At 39.1% G+C, this 27,925-nt stretch overlaps 1 protein-coding gene and 1 pseudogene across 1 annotated transcript in view; one reads left to right on the top strand and one right to left on the bottom strand.

The window, feature by feature from the left end:
• Window positions 1–27,925, bottom strand: part of ZNF609 (zinc finger protein 609) — a 234,463-nt gene that overhangs the window by 27,920 nt on the left and 178,618 nt on the right. The window lies entirely within an intron of this gene.
• Window positions 12,034–12,504, top strand: LOC102868886 (annotated as a pseudogene).

Below are 27,925 nucleotides of genomic sequence, written 5' to 3'. Positions count from 1 at the left end.
CAACAATGAATGAATGGAATTCCAAAATCTCTGTAGATGTTCATTGAAATGAAAAATAAACAAACTAAATTAAAAAAAAAAACACACCAAAAAAGATAGGTTTTGTTTGTTTGTTTTTGTTGAGTCCTTGGGGTTTTCTGTGTACATTATTGTATCATCTGTATACAGCCAACAGTTTAACCATCTTTGATGATCTGGATGCCTCTTATTTCCTTCTCTTGCCGTTTGCCTTAGCAAATACTTCCAATATAACATTGAATAGGAGTGGTGACAGCAGGCATTCTTGTTTAGTCCCTGTTTGAAGGAGAACGTGGTTAGTCTTTGTCCACTGAGAATGATACTGGCTCTTGGTTTTGTGTATATACTTTTTACTATGTTGAGGAAATTCCCTTCTATTCCTATTTTGCTGAGGGTTTAATCAGGAAGGGGTGTTGGATTTTTGTCAAAGGCTTTCTCTGTATTGTTAGGATCATGTGATTCTTATTATTTGCTTTGTTAATGTCATGAATTACAATGATAGCTTTTATGTTAAACCATCCTTGCATACTTGTTATGAATTCTACTTGGTCATGATGGATTATTTTTTATGATATGCTATTAGATTCTACTGGCTAGGATTTTTGCATCTATATTCATGAGAGCTATGGGTATAAAGTTTTCTTTTTTGGTAATGTCTTTGGCTGGTTTTGGTATTAGGGTTATGCTTGCTTCTTAGAATGACTTTGGGAGTGTTCCCTCTTTCTATTTTTTTAAAAATAATTTAAGTAAAAATAGTTATAGATCTCTGGATGTCAGGGAGAATTCAGCCATGAAGACACCTGGCCCATGAAATATTTTTGTGGGGAAGTCTTTTATGACCCGCTCAATTTCTTCTCGTATCTGTCAATCTAGGTAGGGTATGAGTTTCAAAGAATTTGTCCATTTCCTCTAGGTTTTCAAATTTATCAGAGTATTGTTGCTGTTAAGTGCTGTTGAGTATGACTCATGGTGACCCTATGAACAGCAGATCTGAACTGTCTTATCCTGTGTCATCTTCACACTTGCTGCCACACTAGAACCACTGTGGCAGTCACTATGTTAACTGACCTAGTTGAGGGTCTTCCTCTCCCTCGCCAACCCCTCCACCTTTTTAAGCATGAACTTCCTTTCCAAAGAATAGCCCCTCCTAGCAACATGCCCAAAGTATGTGAGGCAAACCTCATCATCCTTGCCTCTAAAGAGGACTCTGGCTGCATCCTCTCCAAGATAGTTATTTGTTCTTTTGGTACTCCATGGTATGTTCAGTGCTCTTCTCCAACACCTCAACTCAAAGGCATCAATTCTTCTTTTGCCATCCTTATTCATTGCCCAGATCGCAGATGTATAGCAAGCAATTGGAAAAACATGGCCTGAATCAGATGCAACTTAGTCCTCAAACTGACATCAATACTCCTCAGTAATTTGTAGAGGTCCTAACGGCAGACTTTCCCAATACAATACACCTTCGTATTTCTTGACTGCTGGTACCAAAGGTGTTAATTGTGGATTCAAACAAGATGAAGTTGTTGACAGTTTCAATCTCTTCTTCATCCACCTTGATGTTGTATATAGGTCCAGTGATAAGAATCTTTGTTTTCTTGACAATGAGATGCAATCGTTAACAAAGGGTGCATTTCTTGATGATCTGCAACAAGTGCTTCAAGTCTTTCTCATTTCAACCAATAAAGTTGTGTAATCTGCATAACGCAGGTTATTGATGAGTCTCTCTCCAATCCTGAAGCCACACTCCTTTTCACAGAGTCCAGCTTCTTGAAGAATTTGCTTAGCATATAGACTGAATAGGTATGGAGAGAGAATACAATCCTGACGCACACACTTCTTCATTTTAAATATGCAGTGTTCTCCTGTTCTGTTCACACAAGAGCCTCCTGGTCCAGGTATAGTTTCCACATGAGCACAATTTAGTGCTCAGGGATTCCCATTCTTCTCAATGTCAGCCACAACTTGTCATGATCCATACAGTCAGCCAGGATCCATCTGACATATGCAGTGATATCCCTGGTGCCATGGCCTCTTTTAAATCCTGTTGAAGTTCTGGCTGTTCCCTATCTATGTACTATTATAGCTGTTTCTGAATGATCTTCAGTTGTACTTTGCTTTCATGTGATATTAATGATATTATTCAACAGTTTCCACATTCTGTTAGATCATCTTTCTTGGTACTGGGAACAAGTATGGACCTCTTCCAATCTGTTGGCCAGACAGCTGTCCTCCAAATTTCCTGGCATAGACTGGTGAATGCATCCAGGGCTGCATTTGTTAATTGAAACAAGTCAATTGGTATCCCATCGATTCCTGGAGCGTTATATTTTGCCAGCACCTTCAATGTAGCTTCCACTTCCTCCTCCATTATTACCATTGGCTCCTGCTCATACGCTATTTTTCAGTGTTAGTTCTTTTTGGTAGTGATTCTGTGTATTCCCTTCATTTTCTTGGATACTTTCTGGGTCATTCAATATATTGTCCATAGCATCTTTCAATATTGTGACTTGAGGTTTAAATTTGTTTTTTAGTTTTCCAAGGTTAGGAAGTGCAGAGCGAGTTCTTCCCTTTTTATTCTCCAATTCCAGCTTTCTGCACACTCCATTATAATACTTTGTCCTCTTGAGCTGCCCTTTGAAATCTTCTGTTCAGCTCTTTTACTCTGGCATGTTTTCCCTTTGTCTTGGCTTCTTTACACTCCTATGCAATTTTGTCTTTTCCGATATCCATTTTGGTTTTTTCTTTCTCCTCTGTCTTTGTAATAACTTTTTGCTTTCTTCATGAATCATAGCCTTGATATCATCACAAAATTCATCTGTTGTGTTGTTATGTGCTGTCAAGTCACCTGTGACTCATAGCAACCGTATGTACAACAGCCCTACACTCTGCTCTATCCTATGCCAATCCCACCATCTCCGACACACCTACCCCCCCACTACCCCAGTCACTGAATCAATTCATCTCATTGAGGGTCTTCCTCTCCTGCGCTGTCCCTTCACCCTCCCAAGCATGACATCCCTCTCCAAGGACTGGTCCCTCCTTGAAATATTGTCTAAAGTATGTCAGATGAAGCTTTAGAATCCTTGCCTCCAACGAGCAGCCCGGCTTCACCTTCTCCACTTTCTTAGCAGTCTATGGTATATTCAATAGTCTTCTCCAACACCATAGCTCAAAGGCATCAATTCTCCTTCTATCATCCCTAGGAACTGTCTAGCTCTCTGATGCATAGCAAGTGATTGCAAAGACCATGGCATGTATCAGGCGGACCTTAGTCTCTAGACTGACATCACTGCACTTCAGTACTTTAGAGAGGTCTCTAACCGCAGACTTTCCCATTGCAATATCTCTTTTAATTTCCTGGCTGCTGGTGCCAAGAGTGTTGACCGTGGAGCCAAGCAAACCAAAACTATGAACAATCTCAACCTCTTCACCATGCATCGTGATGCTGCCAATGGGCCAAATGTAAGAATCTTTGTTTTCTTGATATTGAGCCTCAAACCATACTGAAGACTGTAGTCCCTGACCTTCCACAGCAAGTGCTTCAGGTCCTTCTCAATTTCAGCAAGCAGGGTTGTGTCATCTGCATAACACAGAATACTGATGATTGTTCCTCCAATACTAATGCCACATTTCTCCTCCTAGAGCCTAGCCTCCTGGATAATCTGTTCTGCCTAAGATTGAAAAGGTAGGGAGACAGGATATAGCCCTGGCGTACACCCTTCCCAATTTTGAACCATGCAGTGTTTCCTTGCTCTGTTCTGACGACTGCCTCCTGGTCCAAGTATAAGCTTCACATGAGCACAGTCAAGTGTTCTAGGATTCCCATTCTTCTCAGAGTTAGCCACAGTTTGTTATGATCCACACAGTCAAATGCCTTTGCATAACCAATGAAACAAAAATAGACATTCTTCTGGTATTCCTTGCTTTCAGCCAAGATCCACCTAACATTAGCTACAATATTCCTAGTACCACGACCCCGTCTAAACACAGCCTGCACTTCTCGCATTTCTCTGTTGATATGCAGTTCCAGTCGTTGATAAATGATGTCCAATGCCTCAAGCTTATGTTCCTGTGGACTTATTTTCATTTTCTATGGCCTCAATTTGAACTTGCATATAAGTAACTGATGGGAATCTCAGAACACTTAATTGTGCTTATATGAAACCTATACTTGGACCAAGAAGCAGTCCTCAGAACAGAGCAAGCAAACACTGCATGGTTCAAAATCAGGAAAGAAGTGCGTCAGGGATGCACCCTATCCTCATACCTTTTCAATCTGTATGCAGAACAGATTATTTGGGTAGCTGGACTTTATGAGGAGTAACGTGACATCAAGATTGGAGTAGACTCATTAACAACCTATGATATGCAGATCACACAACCTTGCCTGCTGAAACTGAAGAAGACCTGAAGCACTTGTTGCAAAAGGTCAAGGACTATAGTCTTCAATATAGCTTGAAGCTTAACATCAAGAAGACAAAACAAAGATTCTCATCATATGGCCAATTGGAAGCACCATATTAGGTGGAGAAAAGATTGAGATCGTTAACAATTACAGTCTTAACACCGAAGTCAGGAAATCAAAAGACGAATTGCATTGGGAAAATCTTCTGTCAGGGATCTCTCCAGAGTGTTGAAGAGTAACAATGTCAGTCTAGATAAAAAGATGCCCCTAATGCAGGCCATGACCTTCTCAATTACTTGTTATGCTTTAGAGAGTTAGACAATGACTAAGAATGACAGAAGAATCGATGCTTTCAAGCTGTGGTGCTGAAGAGTCTTGAACATACCATGGACTGCCAAGAAAACAAATAGGTCTGTCTTGGAGAGGGTGAAACCAAGTCTCTCCTTGGAGCTAGGATTTTGAAGCTCCACCTCACTTACTTTGGGCACGTGGCCTGGAGAGATTAATACTTGCAGAAGGACATCATGCTTGGAAGGGTGGACAGACAGTGCAGGAGAGGAAGACCCTGGATGAGATGGATTGTTATGGTGACTGGGGCAATGGGGGTTGGTATATCAGAACTAGTGAGACTGATTCAGGAAAGGTAATGGTTCAGAGTTTCTGTACACAGGGTTGCTATATATTGCAGGTGATTCAACCAATAACATTCTGTGACAGGTTTGGAAGCAGGAGTGGCATCCACTTTCTAAACAATATGCCTCCAGCAACTCTATGAACTTTGATAAATGTTGATAGTTGCAGAAGTGCTTCAGGCTTTTTGTTCACAGGGTAGCTATGAGTTGTGCTTGACTCAAAGGCAATCAGCAATTTGATGAACAGCTTTTCTGTGTACAGGATTCTCTGCTGGCAATTGTTATCTTTCAACTTTCTGTATATTCTATCCCATTGTCTTCAAGGTCACATGGTTTCTACTAAGAAATCAGAACTTAATCTAATTGCTTCCCCTTTGTAGGTGACTCACACTGCCTTTAGTATTCTATTCCTATCTTTTAATTTGGAGAACCTGATGTTTTTCTTTTTGGAGGTCTATTCTATTTGGTGTTTGCTGAGCTTCTTGGATGTGGGTTTAGCCATTCTTCATAATGCCTGGTAAGTTTTCTTCTAGTACCTCTTCCAAAATTTTCCCAGTGATTTCCATTCCTCGCATGTTCCAGAATTACAACCTTACGTAAGTTGTTCTTTACGATGCCATAGGCTGGTCCGAGTGCAGTGGAGGCCGCAACTAATTGATCACAGCCAGTTACAGATTTCTTTATGATGCCATACCACCTGATTATAGTGGTGTTGGTCCCCCCCCCCATTTTCTTTATGTATTATCTCTGATATTTATGTATGTTTCCATTGAGACTCTTGTCTTCCAGTTCACTGTTTCATTTCTACTGTTCTACTTTTTTTTGTCCCTCTAGTATGTTTGACACATTTGCCATTTCAATCTTAATATTCTGGACTGCATTTTCATGGATATCTGTTATTTCTAGTACTGTGATGGCTGTACCTTCTGTGTCTTATGATGGATTTTTGAGTTCTTGTACCTCTTTATCTGTAGTTTCAATTCTTCCAGATATTGCATTTTCTTCCATTGTTGTTCAAGTTGCTCCTCATCGATAGATTTCTTCTGGTACCCTATCTCTCTCTGGAGTATTTGCTTTCTTTCTTTCTTTTTTTTTTAAAGTTGTCAAAGTTTTGATTTTATTTGGCTTTTCAACCAACACCCATGGTAGCAGCAGTGGAGACATCAAATAGCACTTGCATTTGCTTTCTTTTAAAAAATAATTTTTTTTTTAACTTTTATTATTTCTTGTTGTGTGTACCATCAAATCGGATCTGACTGGTACAGGAGGAGACTGTCCCTCCTTCTCCTGCAAAGCATCTGGTGGATTCGAATCCTGCACCTCTGGAATAGAAGTACAACTTCTTGCCACTAGGCCACCAGAGCTCCCTAGTATTTGCTTTCTTAATGGCTTCCACTCTTCATCAACTGCACCTTCTTCTATAGCTGTTCAAATAACTCTGCATCAACATACTTTTTCTGGTTCTCTGTGTCTGGGGTATTCACTGATTCTGCAATATGCTCTGCTTTTTCAGGAGAAGAGTTATTTTGTTTTTCATAATGTGTGAGGCAGCCTTCTGCTTTTCTGACATTATGTGAATCTTTTCTTGGTAGATTTTAGGCTGTTATAAGTGTGTAATGTCCCACGAAGGGTGATGTTCTGTGAAGGATCTGTATATTGGTGCTCCTCTTTTGGCCTTAGGGCCCAAAGTGGGGTGAGTGTTGTTCTCAGGAAACTGCAGCTGGACCATGGCTTTCCCCCTTCTCCATGTGTTGCAGTCAGGAGTATGTACTGTTTTCTAGAAACCATGGCTGGTCCATGGAATTTGGAGATTTTAAGTTTTTTCTTTCAGTTTTAAAGTTCTTATAAAACCAGATTGAGGACATACACAAGGGTTATCCAACAAAAGCCCTTGATTCTAATGAAACTAGGGACGCAAAAGTAGACTTAATCAAATAGTAATTTTATTTCAAACAGTAATTGAACATCTATAATGTGTTGATGTTTTCATATTCATAATTTCAATAAGCCTTATATCACTTTTCAGCAAGGCAGGCCATAAAGACACAGAAAGCGCAATCCTTCCAACAATTTTTATACAAAGATTATTAAAGCTGGTTTGCAAATGAAGAAATGAAAGTCCAGGGAATTAGGTTGTTTACTGAAGTAGTCCAATCTTTCAGACTCTAAAAAGCATGTCATAGCCTCTACTGCCAATAAATACTGGAGGGGTCTTTTTGTTTTTTTTTAAGCTTTCTGATAATTTTCTTAGAATGTTTCTTTATATTAAAGACACCAACAGAATTGCAAGGGACATTTAGAGGGTAAAAGGACAGGATTCCTAGATCCTGATAACGTAAGGAAAATGGCAAAACTTCCAAGGACAGTAATTGGGCTAAATTCTCTTTATTAGCAAAATGAATTCAAATGGATGTCTCTTTCTAGTGATGGGCTGCTCTGATAACTGCACAACTAATTTGAATAGGAACAGGAGTTAATTTATTTCTAGACAAGGTAAGACTTAGAGACAGGCGCCCCATTTGTAAGGGCAGATAAGCACAGCTGTATATAGAGAGCAAGTACACAACAGAAAATGATTGTCACTTCTATACTTGAAATAGCTGGGTGGCAACACATGTTTATAAATCTGGCTTTCCTCTGGTATAATCTGCAAACCTTCATAGTAACCAACAAGCTGAAGAGCAGACAGGTCAGACAGAATGCTGGTAATGTGGGGCGGAGGGTAGGGGGAGGAAAAGTTCTAATATGGAAAGACAAAATTGGGATTTGTTTAAATGTCAAAGCAAACACATTTTTTCTGAAGTGTAACTCTCTTCCTACAAGGTTCCAAGTTGAGACAGCGAGAAGAATAAGAGGACAGCAAGGAAAGGCAGAAAATAACACTTAAAAGACCTAGTTTCACCATACAGCTTGACTTCAGGATAGCAAGTAGGATGAAGAGAAGAAAAATTGGTCCCCATTTTAGAATGCTTCCTATTTTAGAAGTATGGATAAAATAAAGGCCTGACATGTTTGAAAATGATAATGCTAAAAAAAAAAAAACACCTTCTTTGTGTGTTTCTTCAGGTGGTTATTTTTTGTATGTACCAAGGATCTTACAGATATACTTTCACTGACCATTATTTACTTTTATAACGCTGAGTATTCTTCCTTATTAAAGGTTATCATTGGAACAGTGTGGAGGGGAAATGACTTGTGAAGCAGCAGTCAAGTTTCTCTAAGAATCAAAAAAAGTATAATGCTGAGATTAAACCTAATTGCCAAAGAGCACAGTTTTGCTTCAGAATACAATTCCAAACCTTAAGAGTGATCCAAGCACTACAATAAGAGGAGTTACATTTTATCTTGCAGACCCTCACTTTACCATTTCCTCTAGTACACACATTCCATCAGGGATCTGAACACATCATGCTCAGCTATCCCTTTCCTTCAAACACCTCCTTCCCTTAGTTTCTAAAGACATTGTACTCTTTGGGTTTTTTCTCCTGCTTTTTTTGGTTACTCCTTCTCAACCTCTTTTGCTGTTACTACTTCCTATTAAGAAGTCCTGGTTACACAGTTGGTAAATGCTCAGAGCTAGCCCACAGGTCAGTGGTTCCCATTAGCTGCTTCATGGGAGAAAGATGCCACAGTCCACTCGTAAAGATTTATATTCTAGGAAACACTATGGGAACAAGGAAACACTGCCATGGCTCAAAATCAGGGAAGGTGTGATCAAGGTGGTATCCTTTCACCATACCTCTTCAATCTGTACCCCAAGCAAATAAGCTGAGAAGATGGACTCTGAAGAATAATGTGGTATTAGATTAGGTTTGGAGGAAGACTCATCAAAAATCGTACTGCTGAATGTGATGAAAATTTGATGCACCCACTGAAAAGCAAAGATTTTATCACCTTCAGTATGGATTACACCTAAAAAAAACAAAACAAAACTTCACAACTGGACCAGTAGGCAACATTTTGATACAGAGAGAAAAGAATAAAGTTGTCAAGGATTTTACTTAAAACCACATGGAAGTTTGTTGTTGTTGTTATGTGCCGTCGAGTTGCTTGCGACTCCTAGCAACCCTATGTACAACAGCCCTAAACCCTGCTCTATTCTGTGCCAATCGCACTGCCTCGACACACCCATCCCGATTACCCCAGTCACTGAATCAATCCATCTCATAGAGGGTCTTCCCCTCCTGCGCGGTCCCTCCACCCTCCCAAGCATGATGTCCCTCTCCAAGGACCTGTCCCTCCTTACAACATGTTCAAAGTATGTCAGACGGAGCCTTAGAATCCTTGCCTCCAAGGAGTAGCCTGGTTTAACCCTCTCCAGGATGAATCTGTTTGTTTTCTTGGCAGTCCATGGTACATTCAATACTCTTCTCCAACACCACAGCTCAAAGGCATCAATTCTCCTTCTATCCTCCCTAGTCATTGTCCAACTCTCTGATGCATAACAAGTAATTGCAAAGACCATGGCCTGTATCAGACGCACTTTAGTCTCCAGAGACACACCGTTGCTCTTGAGTACTTTAGAGAGGTCCCTAACAGCAGACTTTCCCATTGCAATACGTTTTTTGACTTCCTGGCTGCCGGTGCCAAGAGTATTGACCGTGGAGCAGAGCAAACTGAAGCTGTGAACAATCTCAATCTCTTCGCCAAACATCCTGATGCTGCCAATTGGTTCAGAGGTGAGAATCTTTGTCTTCTTGACATTGAGCTTCAGTCCATACTGAAGGCTGCAGTCCTTGACCCTCTGCAGCACAAATCAAATAATGTACTGCATTAGACAAATCTTCTGTCAAGGACCTCTTTAAGTACTTAAAAGCAAAGATGTCACTTTAAAGACTGAGGTGTGACCTAAGAACGATATATTTAACATTTTTTCCTAAAATTCATTCATTGTTGCACATTTTCACCCCTCGCCCTCTATCCCCAAGGCATATTATCCTGAATTGTTTCATACGCATGTGAAAGTTGTACAATGAATAAGGAAGGGTGAAATGGAATTGATGCCTTTGAGTTGTGCTGGTGAGAATACTGAAAATACCATGGACTTCCAAAAGAATAAATCTGTCTTGGAAGAAGTACAGACAGAGTGCTCCTTAGAAGCAATGATAATGAGAATGCATCTCACATAATTTTGGACTTAATAATCATGAGGTGCCAGCCATGTGAAAAAGACATCACGCTTGGAAAAGCAGAGGGTCAGTGAAAGAGAGGCAGGTCTTCAATATGATGGACTGATTCAATTATTCAAACAATCAGCTTCTAAGTACAGTAGGGTGTGAGGATGGTGCAGGATCAGGCAGACTTTCACTCTGCTGTGCACAGAATTGTTATGAATATTAGCTGACTCAACAGTACCTACTAAACCTCACAAATACACGTTGTTGTTATGTGCCATCAAATAGCCTAAGACTCACAGCGACCCTATGCACAATGGCTCTGAACCTTTACCTATCCTGAGCTAATCTCACTGCCTCTGGGATACCTATCCCCATTACCTCAGTTACTGTGTAAATCCATCTCATCCAGGGCCGCCTTATCCTGTGCTGTTCCTCCATCATTCCAAGCATGATGTCTTTTCCCAGGGACTGGTCCTTCATGCCAACATGCCCAAAGTATGTGTCATTGAGCTTCAAAATCTTTGCCTCAAAGGAACAAGTTGGTTTTCCCTTCTCTCACAGATATAGTGTTCAAAAGACAGATTAGAGAGAACACATCATGTGATTTCATTTCTATGAAGTTCAAGATAGGAAAAACTAAACGATGATGATAAAAATCAGAAGAGTGGTTACCGTTAGAAGGATAACTGAAAAAGAGAGCATGAGACAAACTTCTGAGGTACTGGTAATGTTTTGTAGCTTAGAGTATTGGCTACACAATTATATATGCACGTAAGAGTCATCAGATTATGTGCTAACATTTGTGCATTTCATGTATTCACATTTCAATAAAATATTAATATACTCTCTAGTAGGCAGTAGGTTTTCTCTCAATAGAATTCTCCTTCCCTCCACAGTAAAAATTAGTCATCTTCCATAGAAAAGTCCATCTCTCTTGAAGATTAATCAATATTTATTAGATCATAATGGCAATATCTTTGGAAAAATATATTCTCTTTGACCTATGAAATGCTCTTTACTTTAATGCTAATTACTTCATAAATATTCTCAATGTACAAAGTGAAGAAGGTATTAACTATAGTTATATTTATAACAAAAGATGGAAAAGCAAACAAAATGTCCCTCAATGTGGTACTAATTAAAGTCCTACAGAGTTACAAAATGGAATTTAGGCAGTGGTTATAAAGACAATTATTTATGAAATAGGGAAAAGTTCTAAGATATATATCAAAATCCAAACCCACTTCCGTAAAATAGATTCTGACTCAATGAGATCCTCTATCCATTTTCCAAGGCTGTAAATTCTGATGGGAGGAAGCAGGCCATTTTTCTTCCACAGAGCAGCTGGTGGATTCAAACCACTTATCTTCTGGTTCTGAAGCAGCTCAACACCTAACATACTATGCCACCAGAGTGAAAAAGTAAGGTGCACAAAAGCAAATACAGTATGTGACCACTTACATGTAAGAGTAGATACGCATGCCTTCCTAAGTACATAGCAGGATAAACAAATTAATAACAGTGATTGTCTCCAGGAAGGGAAACTGGGGGGCTGGGATTGGGATAAGGAAAGCTAGTTTTCTCTTCAGTTTTTAAATTTTATTCATGTATCACCTATTCAAAAGAATAAACACACTTATTTTTTAAAACATTTTTAAAGTAGTTATTTTTAAAACGTTTTAAAACTCTTTTAGGAAAGAGTGACAGCAACTTCAGATTTGAAGAGAGCATAAAAAGGGCAACGTAGGCACCAACTCCAAAAGCCTGTGTCTTTTCTTCTAGTAGCAAGGTTCTCTTTATTCTATTCAGAGAGTAACTGGTTGTTTTAAATTCTTCCTTACGGTTATGAGTCAGAGCTATGGCAAAACACCTTATAGATTTGATTTTTTGCTGCAAGCAGGCTGGTGTGGCCATTGGGAGATTGTGTGAAAAATGTGATGGCAAATGTGTGATCTGTGACTCCTATGTGCACCCCCTGCACCCTGGTGCGCATATGTGATGAATGCCATTACGGCTCTTACCAGGGGTGCTGTGTAATTTGCGAAGGCCCTGGAGTTTCTGATGCCTATTATTGTAAAGAATGCACCATCCAGGAGAAGATCGAGATGGTTGCCCAAAGACTGTCAACTTGGGGAGTTCCATGACTGATCTTTTCTATGAATGCAAGAAATACGGCTTCAAAAAGAGGACTGACTACCCCCATCAAGCTGCTGCAGCTGCCAGAAAAACACACCAAGCACAACCAGCAAAAAGGAAGTGGAGCCTGAATACCTCCAGACTTGCCTGGCCCTTTTCCTTCTCCTTCCTCACTTCTCACCCCATCTTGTAGGAATGGGACGGAATTCCTCCTAGTGCACCCTACCTGGCTTTCTCAGAAATCCATCAATAGTTCATGGTTTGTCTTGAATTAAAGACAAAGCCTCCACTTACGTGGATATGCTCTCTACATCAGCAGCTTCTGAAATGACGGTATCATTGCAGTCCTGTTGGAGGAGTCGCCTGTGAGGCTGTCCTCATTACGACAGTGGAAAACTCGCTCTTAAAGCGGCTCTGATGGCTATTGACCTTGGTGAGGCATCTTCGGGGTGTGGTGGAGAGCTCGCTGAACAATGAATGAGGGGTTTGATCATGGAAAAAAAAATTCTTCCTTACACTTTCTTCTAAAATTTGGGCCAGTCCCCCGCTTGAGTGTAGGCTGCACTTATTGAGCTGTTTTCTAGCAGAAAATGGCAAAAGTGATTGTGGATGCCTTCTGAAACTAGGTGATAAGACAATGCAGCTCCTCTTTCACTATGGGTTGCTTGCTCTGGGAACAGCTAGGCTGTCATGTCGTAGAACCCAAAGAGCTCACAAAAACAGACGTGGAGGCCTCTTAGCAAGAGCTATGAGAGAGAACAATTTTGGATGCAGATCCTCCAGCCCCAGATAAACTTTCAGACACATGGTTAGCCCAGATAGACATTCTGACTGCAATCTAATGAGGTCTCTAACAGACTACTCATCTAAGCCATTCCTGACCCATAGAAACAATTTAACAAATATTTACTGCTTTCAGTCTGTCATGTTTTGTGGGAGGTAATTTGTTACATAACAACAGATAGCCTGGATCAATGTCTTCTCTCTTCTAACAATTTCTTTTTGGAGTAAATATTTACTGAGCTTCTAATATTTTCCAGGCACTGCGCTAATTAAGGGAGCTCTGGTGGCATAATCCATAATCTGTAGGGAGTTATGCAGCTAATGCAAAGGTGGCAGCTCTCTGGGAGCTGGGATCCACCAGCAGCTCTGCAGGAGAAAGATGGGAAAACTTTTGTGTGTGTGTGATTTATAGTCTCTGAAAACCTGTTGGAGGGTCAGCTATGAGGTGATTACAAACTGATGGTAATGAGTGAGTAAACGTACTATAATTACTGAAGTTACAAAAACCAGTTAAGAAGGCACTTAAATTCACTCTTGGCCTGGAAGCAAATATTGATTAATTATTTTGTGGAATAGTTAAACTAGGTACTGAAAAACAAAGATGCCCACCATCAACATAGGGAATTTGAAAAAAGGCAAAGGGAAGAGGTCAGTAGTTTCCAGTTTTCAAACAGAAACATCAGCATTTTCTTATGTGATGCTTTTAAACCTTTTTTCAATGTCAATCTTTAATTCTGGTTGATATTTATGAACATTCTCTTAATAAAGGTATGCATAAATTCATTCATTCAGCAAATGAGTATATATTCTGGACTAGATATTGTTTCAAGTGGCAGGCTATAGTAATGCACAAAATGAAGAAATCTCTGTTCCTGAGAAACTTAAATTTAACTGAGGTGAGAAGGGCAACAAATAAATGGGTAAGTAAATACATGTCAGAATGATAAGCCCTATGGAGTAAAGTAAAGCAGAAAGGGAATGCCAGGGTGGTTGATATTGCTGCTGTTTTATAAAGGCAGTCAAGAAAATTGTTACTGAGATGGTGACATCTGATCAGAGACATCTGAGGGTGGTAGGTGCTGAAAGTGTGAACCATTGAGAAGAACATCATTTTAGGCAGAGGAAAATGCAAATGCAAAGGTCCTATTTTAAGACTGTGCTTGGCATATTATAAGGAATGGTGGGGGACAGTGTGTGTAATAAGGTAGCAGAATAATATGAGGGAGATAGGGAGGCAGTCCTGCCACCCAGACTCAGTACTGGCAGACAATTTTATGTAGGGACCATAACTTATTGCCAATGAGTCAATTCTGACTCATATGGAAGCAGAATGCCAGTTTTCCCCAAGGAGCAGCTGGTAGGTTCAAACTGCTCCGGTTTTACTTAGGAGCTGAGTGCTTAACCATTGCATCATAAGTACTGCTTCTATCAGGGACAGAGCAAATATTTTAGGATTCACAGATCTCTATCACAGCATTTCCACTCTGTCACTGGAGTACAAAAGGAACAACAGAAAGCAGGTAATGAATGTGTGAAGCTGTGTTCAAACTGTTTATTACAAAAACAGATAGTAGAGGTTGAATCATTTGCCAATCCTTGATATAAACCATTTAGCACATAGGGCTGATAAGGAGGTGAGAAGTGTAGATACATGTGCTCAAGGTTTGGTCTCAAAGTGTACTCTATCAGTAAAACAAAGCTATAATTGGGACTTATGTATAACTGAAATATTTCTATTAATACTAGGCACTCAGAAATTATTTGTTAAATTGATAAAAGCAAAACCCAAGCTTACTCTGGCCACAAAATAACCATTATTTTATTTTTCAAGGAAAAATGTTTTGAGTTCCAAACTACTAACTTGATAATTCATTCTGTAGCATAGCCATTCATTAGTAGGGACTCCCCATATAGAAAGCATTTCAATTTTTCCTTAATGACTCGGGAATTATTCTGGATATAATCATCTTATGTTGTAGTATGAGGGAATCTGTTAGTACATTTCTGGACCTTTAAGCCCAACAACTCCTTCACAGGGGGAAAAGATTCTGTGCAAAAACCTGCTAGGTCAGCTAGGAGTTGGTTCTGACTAGAAAGGAAATGAGATGTTGTAATAAAGGGAAATGCCTTTAAAGGTTACAGAGGCATTAAGGATTGACCCTCTATTAATTGAGATTAAACTGCTCTGTTCAGCCTTTGTTGAGAGCTTGTTTGGAGGTTCTAGCAGGGGAGCGCAGCTACTCGTATACCCTTGACCGAAGGACGGTCTTCCTTCTATCGGGGATGGTCGTCCTCTTCGACCGAGCACGCAGCTTCGGGAGGGACGCACATGGATCGGTGAGAGAGGAAGGGGACACCCGCCTAGCCAGCCAGATCAGCCGAATCAACCCTGGCGATCAATGGGGTGACAGATGCCGCAGCCAGATCGCCCTCACATCCTCTGTTCAGCCTTTGTGCTTTACTTCTGGGTCTCTTTGTATGAAGTCACTTTTTCCTGTCATAAATAGTACCTTACCCCCAACCTCAACACTACATCCAATGTCTTCTAATCCATTCTGGGTAAAGAAATCTGGATTTAGTACAAATACAGCTCTATCCTCAGACCCCTTGGGTCCTCTTCTCTGTTTTCATGGTCATATTCATTCCATGATTCTCTCAAGGCTATTCCATTAGGAAAAATTTTACAGCCAGAAGCCAAAGGAATCAGTCAGACAAAACTATTTTTGGGAACTTCACATAGCTAGGGGTTTGTCAATGAGCTTTCAACACAGTGAGTGGGTGTTTGTGGTCAATGTCCAATAAACAAATTTTTAGAAACCAAAGACTTGCTTTTATTCTTATTCTGAACATAGTATTTCTGCCTCTTGGTAATGAAGGTCTCAGAAGTGGTGCCAAGAATACCTAGACATGGGTACAAAAGGAAACATGTGTCTTTAAAGCTCTCCTACACAAAGAAAGTAAAAGCATTGCTTAAGGCAGTGGTTCTTAAACTGTAGCTCAGGAACCCTGGGGAGTTCCCAAAATATTTTCAAGGAGTCTGCAAAGTTAAAATTATTTCAAAATAATAGCAAGACAAATTTGTCTTTTACATTTTCCATTTCAGTAAGTAGGAGTTTTCCTTAAGGTATATGACATGTTATTTCAACAAACAGCATATAGACACATATGTGAGAAATCATCTGGCTTTCTATTAAGTCAGATGGTAAGGAGCTCTATAAAAATATAAAGCTATGCCATTTACTAAACATTTTTTTTATTATAAAAATGTAGGTTTCCCCCTTCCTCCTAAAACAGCTTGTGTAGTTAACATGTAATAGACTTACTGATTTTAAAAACAGAATTTGTACATATTTTTTAAAAATTAATCTTAATATTAATAGATAAAATCCATGCAAAAGCTATTTGAGGTCTTCAATAAATTTTAGGAGTGTAAAGGAGGAAGGAGATAAAAAAGTTTGTGAACCACTGGATAACTTAAGCCATAAAAATGAGCTTTGTCTTTTTTTCTTTTTCAATTTATTATTAATTTCAATGAAAATTTACAGAGACTTTGGATTTCAATTCATTCATTGTTGTACTTTTCACCCTTTCCTAGCCCTCCCCCCCAGAACACTACCCTTTTGGAAAAGTTAAAAAAAAGTTCTTTCATTGTTTTACAATCCCTCCCCCCAGGTCCACTCCACTATGCAGCCTTCGCTCTGGACTCCCGTCATGACAAAAATACCTAATCACATATCCCTTTTAAACAGTTTTCTCCCTCATCTGTTTCAATGCAGTATACATTATTAAACCCATCTTTCTCGGTCTCTCCCCAACCCCAATGTTCTGTTTCACAACAGTGGCACCATGCAGTATTTGTCCTTTTGTGACTGAGATACTTCACTTAGCATAATGTCCTCCAGGGTCATCCATTTTGAATAATAGTGCATGAGTTCCTTGTTTTTCAATGCGGCATAGTATTTCAGTGTGTGAATATACCACAGCTCCTCTATCCATTCATTTGTTTATGGGCACTTAGGTTGTTTCCAACTCCTTGCTATTATGACCAAAGCCACAATAAACTTGGGTGTGCATATATCTGCTCGGGTGTCAGTTATGGTCTCATCGGGGTATATTCCCAATAGTGGAATTGCTGAGCTTTGTCTTTTTTATTTATAGTTTTCTTTTTATTTATTTTAATGAAAGTTTACGGGTACTTTGGATTTCCATTCATTCATTTTTGTACACTTTCCTCCCTGTCCAGCCCTACCCCTCAGTTCACTTTTCTCTTTGAAAAGTTAAAAAAACTAAACAAACAAAACTTTCACTGTTATACAATTACCCCCACCTCCCAGTCCACTCCACTATGCAGCTTTCATCCTGGACTCTTGTCATGACAATAATACCTAATCATGTATTCCTCCTAAATAGTTCTCTCCCTCATCTATTTCAGTGCAGTATATATTATTTATCCTCTCTTAGTTTTCCCCCAACTCCGATGTCAATCCCCTTTTACAACAGTGGCTCTATGCAGTATTTATCCTTTTTTGACTGAGAAATTTCACTCAGAATAATGTCCTCCAGGATCGTTCCTTGTTTTTCAATGCAGCATAGTATTCCATTGTGTAAATATACCACAGCTTCTCTATCCATTCGTTTGTTGATGGGCACTTGGGTTGTTTCCAACTCTTTGCTGTGAACAAAGCCACAATAAACTTGGGTGTGCACATATCTACTTGGGTGGAAGTCCTGATTTCTTTAGGGTTTATTCCCAGTAGTGGAATTGCTGGGTCAAATGGTATTTCTATTTCCAACTTTTTAAGAAAGTATCATACAGCCCTTCTGTAGTGGTTGCACCATTTTACACTCCCATCACCAGTGAATAAGGGCTCCAGTTATTCTACAACCTTGCCAGCATCTATTGTTTGCTGTTCTGTTAAATTTTGCTATTCTTACTGGGGTGAGATGATACCTCTTAGTTGCTTTTATTTACATCACTCTTAGAGCTAGGGATTTTGAACATTTTTTTTATGTGTTTGTTCTCCATCTGAAAATCTTCTTTGGTGAAGTGTCTGTTCATATCCTATGCTCATTTTTCAAATGGGTTGTTTATCTTGTTATGGTGGAGCTTTGTCTTTTTATAGAGAAGGTAACTAAACTGCTACTACCTCTTCATTTGGAGACAGAATGTTGGAAATAAAGCAGATCTATTAGAACAGTTAAATTTTTGCCTTATAGAGATCCTTTGTGGATCTTTGTGGATCCTTTGGGATTCTCCTAAGTTATAAGCATTCTGGTCCCTGAAGAGAAACAAATGATGATTTATGAAAAAAGCAAGGAAGGTTGGCCATTAGCCTGAAAGACCCATGGAAGAACCAGTTTTCTGTTGCATTTGGAAGTCAGTCACCATGAACTGTCCATTCTGCCTCTAACATTTTTTTAAGCTTTCCTTTCCATCTTCACAGCAATCACCAAAGCCCAAGACTCACTAACTTATCTTTAGACTATTCTAATCATCTAAGAATTATGCTCCCAAAGTTCTGTCCATAGTTATTTCAGATAAAGCATTATCAGATTAATCTATCTTAAGCTTTCATGAAAACAGAGAAAAACCCTCAACAAGATGGACTGACAAGAGACTATAACAAGAGACTTGTGCTTACCAGAGATCATGAAATGGAGCAGAATAGGGCAAGGTTCAAAACTGTTGTTCAGAGGGTCTCCAGGAGTAGTAGTTGAATTGACGGGGCACCTAACAGCATCATATTTGATCATGTGCAAAGTGCTCATGAAGATTCAAATCATTGTCAAAATATGGTCATTAATTGAAAGTTTTTACTCTATTGGAGTATAGTGCTAGAGGTTCAATAAACCTGCTGAACTGATTTTAACTCTCAGGAATCCTACAGAATAGAGAAGAACTGCCTCATAGATTTTCCAAGAGTACAGTCTTTATGGAAAGAGACTGTCACATCTCTCCCCAATAGAGTAGCTAGTGCATCTGAACTACAGATTTACAGTTAGCAGGTGAGTGTTTTAGTCACTGAGCCAGAAAAGTATACATGCTTCATACTATGGTATAGAAATGGAATGTGCTAGGTCAAAGGAGAATATACTATACTATTACTATACTATCACAACTTCCCTCCATAGGCAATCTTTATATATTTTGTTTTGTTGTTATTGTGTACTATCGAGACGGGTCCAACTAGCACAGAAGGAGATTGCCCTCCTTCTCCAGCAGAGCATCCTGTGGATTTCAACTCTGAGCCTTTGGTATCGCTATACAGCTTCTTGACACTAGGCCACCAGAGTTGGCAATCATTTATTTGCTGTACACATTTTCATAAAAATGTGTGTATATCTATAAACACTACTTTGGTTTCATGTGTTTTAGTTTATACTACAGTATTGTGTTATAAATCTTATTTTGTACCCTATCCTTGGCATTAGGTTTTAAAGAACCATCCATGTTACTTTATCTAAACTCTGTTGATGTTAGATGATGTTAAGTTGGCTCCAACTCAAAGTGACTTAACACAACAAAACTTTACTTATCCAGTACTATCCTCACAATCTTTGCTGTGCTTAAGGCCATCGTTGTAGAGACCGTGTCAGTCCACCTCACTGAGGGTCTTCTTTTTTCAGTAGATCTACTTTTCCAAGTATGATGTCCTTTTCCTGGAACTAGCCCCTCATGATAACATGCCCAAGTGCGTGAGATGAAGTTTCATTATCCTTGCTTCTAAGGAACACTCTAGCCAATGTTCTATCAATTTAAAAGAGCGGATGGAGAAGAAGGGGAAAGAAAACGTGCAATAATGAATTAAAAAAAGGTCAATATTTAAAGAGTTCCTGTCAAGTAGATAGGAGCTCTGAAAATAGAAGACCTTGCCCAATTATCATTCACTTTACAATCCAGTTAGAGTTAGGTGCCATTACATAAATTTGGTAACTCACTGTGACACCATCAAACACAGGAGAACTGCTCTATAAGTTTTCTAGTCTGGGAATAGACTGTCAGACCTTCTTCCTTTGGAGCCACTTGGTGGGTTTGAACTGATAACTTATGGGCTAGGAGCTAAATGCTTAACAATTTGTACATGAGTGTGTCAGTTGTAATAGGTATAAAAACCATACACTAATATGCTTATAATAAATAAAAAGAGAGATGAGGATGATGATGTCTAGATTTAAAATGATGATGCAAAATGTATTATAAATATTTCCTGAGTGTCCTCTAGGGGGTGCTGGAGCAAACATAATGTCTTTTATCGCCCAGGTTGCCATCGGTCATGATTATAGTTACTTTATGAGACTTTAGTAGCTTCATAGATCTTCTACCAATTTTTTAGTTTTTTCACTGCCAGTCTGGGAGTGTGTGAAATTCTGGACATTGCTCAGAAATTATAAATCACAGAAAATTCAAGTCCTAATAGTTTTTCACCAAAGTTAACAAGACCTATTAATCTATTATTTTTGTATTTGGAAATGGGGCTAAATAAATTTCATACTATGCTAATAGGAAATTTATAATCTAGAATAAAGGCACTAAACTAATATGAAGAGTTCAGTACTAGCAATGTTTACCACTATTTATGCCCCGCCCCCCAATCAGAGTCAAATGGATGCTTGTACACAAAGGCTGATAGCATCATTAGATAATTGTCCAAAGGTAGAAACAACCCAGGTGTCCACTAACAGATGAATGGTTAAACAAATGTGGTAAAACTCAGCCATAAAAAGAAATTACATTTAGAAACATGACAACATGGATGAACCTTACAAACATTCTGAGTGGAAACAAGCCAGAGAAAAGGACAAGTACTGCATGATTCCACTTACATGAGGTATCCACATAGAGAATAAAGTATAACAGAGGTCATCAGAAACTGGGGTGAAGTTGGGAGGGAAAGTGGGAAATTACTCTTTTTGTGCTGAGAATCTGTGCTTAAGATGGTAATAAAAGTTCTGGATATGTGTGCCTGATCCAGGCCATGATCTCTGCAATTACTTGCTATACAATAGAGAGCTGGACAATGACTAAGGATTAAAGAAGAATTATTGATGTCTTTGAGTTGTGATGCTAGAGAAAAATACTGATCATGGACTACCAAGAAAACAAACAGGTCTGTCTTAGACAGTGAAACTAAGTTGCTCCTTGGAGACAAGGATTTTGAAGTTCTGCCTGACATACTCTGGGTATGTTGCCAGGAGGGACCAGTTTTTGTTGAAAAACATGCTTGGAAGGATGGAGGGACAGAGCAAGAGGGGAATACCCTGGAAGAGACAGATTGACACAGTAACTGGGGTAAAGGGGTAGGTGTGTTGGAGACAAACTGATTCAGGACAGTGTAGGATTCAGAGCTATTATGCACAGGGTCGTTAAAGAGCTGCAGGCAACTTAACAGCACATAACAACAATGGTTTCACAATATTGTGCATATGTCCAATGCCACTAAACTGCACACTTTAAAAGGGTAAATTTGATATTTCACTACAGTTTAAAAGCTGAAAAAATTTTTTTAAAAGATGAAAGACTTGTCCAGAATTGTTGCTGTGGTTAAGTGTCAGTGAGCAGAGTACAACTCAGAGCAACCCTATGAATAACAGATTGAAATCTTACCCTAACTCCCACCATCCTCACAATCTCAAGTCCACTGATGTAGTGACTGTGTCAATCCTCTCATTAAAGGTCTCTGTTTTGCTGACACTCTACTTTTTCAAGTACACTGCCTTGTTCCAAGGACTGGCACCTCCTGACAACATGTATAAGGTATGTGACAAAGTTTCACAACAACCTGGTTGCATTTCCTCCAAGAAATGCTTGTTCTTTAAAACAACTATGAGATATCATCTCACCCCAGTCAAAATAGCAAAATTTAACAGAACAGCAAGCAACAAATGCTGGCGAGGTTGTGGAGAAACTGGAACCCTGATTCACTATTGGTGGGAGTGTAAAATGGTGCAACCCCTGTGGAAAGCAGTATGGCGCTTTCTCAAAAAGTTGCAAATAGAGATACCATTTGACCCAGCAATTCCACTACTGGGAATATACCCTGAAGAGACCATAGCTGACATCCAAGCAGATATATGCACACCCATGTTTATTGCAGCTTTGTTCACAATAGCAAGGATTTGGAAACAACCTAAGTGCCCATCAACAAACGAATGGCTAGAGAAGCTGTGGAATATTCGCACAATGGAATACTATGCTGCATTGAAAAACAAGGAACTCATGCAATATTATTCAAAATGGTTGACTCTGGAGAACATTATGCTGAGTGAAATATACCAGTCCCAAAAGGACAAATATTACATGATGCCACTGTTGTAGAATGGGACTGTCCTTGGGGTTGGGGTGAGACTGAGTAAGATGGGTTCAATAATGTATACTGCACTGAAACAGAGGAGGGAGAAAACTGTGTAAAAGAGATATGTGACTAGGTATTTCTGTCATCACAGGAGTCTAGAGCGAGGGCTACATGGTGGAGGGGACCTGGGGGAGGGTTTGTAAAACAATGAAAGAATCTTTTCTTTTACTTTTCCATAATTTTTGACTCATGTACTTATAACTTGTTAGTTAAATCTGTGTCTTCTAGGTTGCAACCCCCCCACGATACATCTTCAAGGATATGAACATGTACGGCTAAGCACAATTAATAACAGTGCATCTAAACTCCAAAATCAATCTCCATAATAGTCTGTTTCCTACTGCCAAAGGGGCCCTTTAGAGTAGTGAGAGAAGATCTTCACCCTGAAACCCACAGCGTCCCTTTTCAGTAGGAAGTAGCTAAGAGAATACGCCATCCCCTTTTCCTTATGAATCAGGGTGAAGTCTCTCTCAGGGAGGAGTGATAGGGAATGGCAAAGGACACACTGACAAAGGAGATTAATCAGAACTGACTTTGACAAACACTGTGGCAATTGGACAATTAAAACAGACATTCGGATGGCGGGGGAAGAAGAACAAACTGGGGAGGAGGGTAGAGAGAATGGTGCAGCAATGAAGGAATGAAAACCCCAAATCCCTGTAAATTTCATTAAAACTAGTAAAATTTAATAATAATAAAAAAATAAAAGGGGAGGGAGGAAATTATGCAACAATAAAAAAAAAAAAAGAAATGCTTGTTCTTTTGGCAGCCCATGGTATATTCAATATTCTTCACCAACACCACAATTTAAAGATATAAATTTTTCTTTGGTCTTTCTTATTCAATATCCAATTTTCAAATGTATATTAGACAACTGAAATACTATGGCTTAGATCACATGCACCTTAGTTTTTAAACTGACTTCCATGCACAGGTTAGGGGATGAGTATTCTAATTTGTCTAAAGAAATAAGGCAGGGGAGCTCTGGTGGCCTAGTGGCAAGAAGCTGCAACTACAATCCCAGAGGTGCACGGTTCGAATCCACCAGATGCTCTGCCGGGGAAGGAGGGGCAATCTCCTCCTGTACCAGTCAGATCTGATTTGACGGTACATGCACACAAAACTTAATAAAAAATTAAAAAAAAATAAATAAGGCTTCTTTAATGGATATGCTTTACAGAAGTCAACCAAGATTCTGTTATATCAGGCATATGGAGCCAGATGGAAGTCCTAGCTGCCAAGTAGGGCACAGAGCTGGAGGCTCTGTTCTAGGAACAGCCATGGTGACTATTATGTACAGACTTGCAGTTTCCTATATGTGCAATGCTAGATGTAGACTAGATTCCAAGATTTTGTGTCATGAGTTTGGATTTTTTTTTTAATTGAACTTCTGGAACACAGAGTTGGAGGGGAAGGGTGGTGACAGCAGTGGTTAATGGCAGACTAAAGCAACAGTACTAATACCTAGCATAGAAATAGTAACAAAACAGTTTCTACTTCCTCCTCAAGATGAGAGAACTGCAGACAAGTATAGCATTGGTGTCTGAAGAATATCTTTTAAGAAACTTCTAACCAAGCCTGCTCCACCAGCTATCACTACTAAAGCAGCTTCAAAATCTTTAGGTCACTGTTGGTCTATGCCATGTCAAAAATGCTTTCCTCATGCACAGTCCTCCTGACAGCTCCTGTTTTCCCTGTAATGCTAGTGACGAACTGGCTAAGAAACTTCCATATCAAACAGGAGTGGATGGCTCACTGTTCTAGACTAACCCCAGACTAGCAAGTACTTATTACAGTTACCTGACCTCTAGTTAAAAAATAACCAAGCTGAAGTGCTGCTTTATGCTCAAAGCAATTTTCTTTTTTGTTTTTGTTTTTTTATTATTTTGTATGAGTGTACCGTCAAATCAGATTTGACTGGTACAGGAGGATATTGTGCCTCCTTCTCCGGCAGAGCGTCTGGTGGATTTGAACCGTGTTCCTCTGGGATTGCAGTGCAGTTTCTTGCCACTAGGCCACCAGAGCTCCCCTCAAAGCAATTTTCTGAAAATAGTAAAAATGAACTGAATTCTGTAATTTAGGAAAAAGTAATCTCCATTTGGGTTTTTAATTATATGTCATTTGTTGACTGTATCATTAATAGGGCCTCTATTTTATGCTATTTGATAGTGCAGATACTTATATTTATGTGAAGGTAGTCTGGTTATAAAATTTCTGAAGATGAAGTTCTCATATATAAAGCAAATGAAAAACAAAATTGTTTTCTATTAATCTTAGGAAGCAAATAGTCTATTTGGCATTACATGTTAAAAATGCAATAGGATACACTATTTTCATTTTAGTTCATTTGAAAGTAAAGAAGATCCATTTTAGGCAAAGTTGTTTAAGGTATTCATTAACTTAGTAAATGTTTATATTTTTTCTTCCTTAATTTTTAATTTTAAGTTTAAAATATTTTCATATAATGAAACCTATCAATCATTTTCTTGGTAACTTCTTCCATTATTTTTATGCTTGATCTCGTCTCATTTAGAAATATGGATGTTTAGTTATATAGTATTTCAATTGAATAGCTATAAAACAAAATATATACCTCTTTATTCAATCTGAAATTATATATGTATATGTATATATGTAGGGATCTGGTGGTCTAGCGGCAAAAAGCTGCGCTGCAATCTTGAAGGTTTGTGGTTCAAGGCCACCAGCTGCTCAGTGGGAAAAGGATGGACAATCTCCTCCCTTCTGATTAAATGCCTCTGAAAACCTGTTGGATGGTTGATTCTGACTCTATGGTACACAATGACATAAGTATATATACACCCATACATTTTATAAAGATACATGTATCTTATGTAAATAGGAGCAAACAATTTTTAGATGGAATCAAAATCTTTTTCCTTAACAGAGTTTACCTAATTTCAGACACTAAAAAAAACCCCCAAAAAACAAAAACCTCACAAAACTTCCATTTCCACTGGTTTGTTTATAAGTCATGGCCTTGTCTGGATTGCCCAATCAATGCTGTAGTGTTGCTGTTGTTGTTATGTGCCGCTGGGTTTTCTGCAACTTATAGTGACCCTATGTACAATAGCTTTGAAGCCTGCCCTGTCCTGAGCCAGTCTCACTGACTCTGACACACCTACCCCCACTGTCCAAGTTACTTATCAATCCATCTCATTAAAGGTTTTCCTCTCCTGTGCTGTTCCTCCACCTTTCCAAGCATTATGTCCTTCTCTAAGGATCCTCCTGACCACATACCCAACTTATGTGAGATGCAGCTTCAAAATCCTAGCCTCCAAGGAGAAACTTGGTTGCATCATCTCCGAACAGACTGATTTGTTTTCTTGGCAGTCCATGGTATGTTCAAGACTCTCTCCAACACCACAACTTGAAGGCATCAATTCTTCTATCATCCTTAGTCAACTGATGTTACTTGGACCAAAACCAAACAGTATTTTTATAATAATTTTAATTATTTGAGAAAGGATCCTCCCTTGTTGCTTTATAATAGTAACAGTGTTTAAATTATTATTCTATTTTAGAATTGCGCTGGCTTTTCTTAGCCTTAGGTGAAGGTGCAAACTACCAGATTTCCCCTACAGCATCCTTTATTATGATTTTACTTGATGAACTCTCCCTCTACCTATGCTCATTCCCTGGAGAACTACTTTTAGGAGTTTGAATGAGATAGAAAAGGTGGTTCTTGGGATTGAGGAGAGAGGACCACTTTCTCTTTAACAAATTTCTCATTTACTGGTTGCCTGGTCTCAGTACAGAGACTCCTCACTGAGTGAAAGTTTACAAATAATCTTGGTTTTTCATTCAGTCCCTTACACTGTAGAGTCATGGGTTTATTATTCAAACTGTTTTTCCTTGCCACTGGCTTTGACTTTCACCACATGAACCTGCAACAGGGTTTCTAATTTCTATAAACTAATCATTATGAGGTTGGTTCACTTTTTCCATCCCACCAAGGTTAAACTGAGCAGGTCTAGTAGCAAAATGGAGAACCTCAGAAGCAGCAGTGAATGCAGTCTGTATTTCGGGGGGACTGAGATTCACTGGAACCTACACAGAGCAGCAGCAGCCTCAGTAGAGAACCAGAGACTGACATCAGAAAGATCTGATTTGGGACTACTGCCTCACAGAGTTACAGCAAGGAACCTTTGCCCAAGCTTGCCCAAGGACTGAGGAAAGACACCCTAATTGGCAAGCCTAAGGGAACTCTGCAACACCGACATAAGGCTGAAGGTCAAAGAACCTGGGAACACACTTGAGAAGTTGTCCTGATTACAGAGTTGTAGCCTGTTGCCAATCTGAATTCTGAACTATTAATTTTTCTAGTAAAATTCGTAATTGTGAGTATCCTCTGCAATGCATTTGAGACCCACTAAGACATCAGTACAATTAGTGCTGGAATTAGTGGAAGGTGTAGAAGTGCGAGGGCCAAGTATGACCTTTTCAGTTTTTACTGTGGATATTGTTGATGGGCACACAGTGGGTGGCCCCTTGTGGAACTAAGAGAGGTCGCAAGTGGCTATTTCTGTGCCACCCCCACTTTTCACACATACACATTTTGCTTTATAATGTTGTTATTGTGTACTGTCCAGTTAGAACCAACTCATAACTGACCCTCCAGCAGGTTTTCAGAGGCAGTAAATTACACAGGGAAGAGACTGCCCATTCATCTCCTACAGTGCAGCTGGTGGTTTTGAACCGCCTGCCTTTGGACTGGCAGCATAGCTCCTTACCACAAGGCCACCAGAGCTTTAGCTCCTTACCACAAGGCCACCAGAGCTTTTTTTATAACATTAATTAGAATTAATTTATTATGTCTGATCAGGCTCTTATTTTGTTTTGCTTTTCCCTTCACCCAGCTTTCTAAGTGTCTTATCTTTAGTGGCTTAGGGGTAAGAAGTTGCACTGTTAATTCCAAGGCATGCAGTTAAAATCTACCAGTTATTCTGAAAGATGGGAAATTTCCTCCCATGCAATTTACTGCATCTGAAAACCTGAAGGAGGGTAGCTATGAGTTGGTTCTGAGTATACAACAATGTTATCTATTTCTTTATTTTACTTCCTCCTTCCTCAGTCCTGGTGGCCATCCAATAATGTTTCTGTGTGTAAATCTTTCCTTCTCTTTTTATAAGAGTAGTCTTATACAACAATTCTCCTTTTATAACTGACATATGTCATGTAACTTAATTCCCTCCAGACCAATCCATATTACGCAGAGTTTCTCTAATTCTTTATCACTCTTTTGTGTTGGGGTAACACTGCGCTATGTAACTATACATTAGTTTCTTTCATAATACAGGTACTTTTTGGTTACAGATTTTCTGTACCTACTCTATTCTTTTCTTTTTTTACCTACTCTATTCTTACTATGAAGAATAGAGTAGGTAAAAAAAAAAAGAAAAATAGGGTTGCCTTCATAGTAAAAAAAGTAATTTCTAGATCCATCTTGAAGTACAACAT

This window comes from Elephantulus edwardii, unplaced genomic scaffold (assembly GCF_000299155.1).
Source record: "Elephantulus edwardii isolate Elephantulus edwardi_28Jun2011 unplaced genomic scaffold, EleEdw1.0 scaffold00263, whole genome shotgun sequence".
Taxonomy (NCBI): domain Eukaryota; kingdom Metazoa; phylum Chordata; class Mammalia; order Macroscelidea; family Macroscelididae; genus Elephantulus; species Elephantulus edwardii.
The sequence above is the reverse complement of the archived record's forward strand: the minus strand, read 5'-3'. Positions and strand labels throughout refer to the sequence as shown.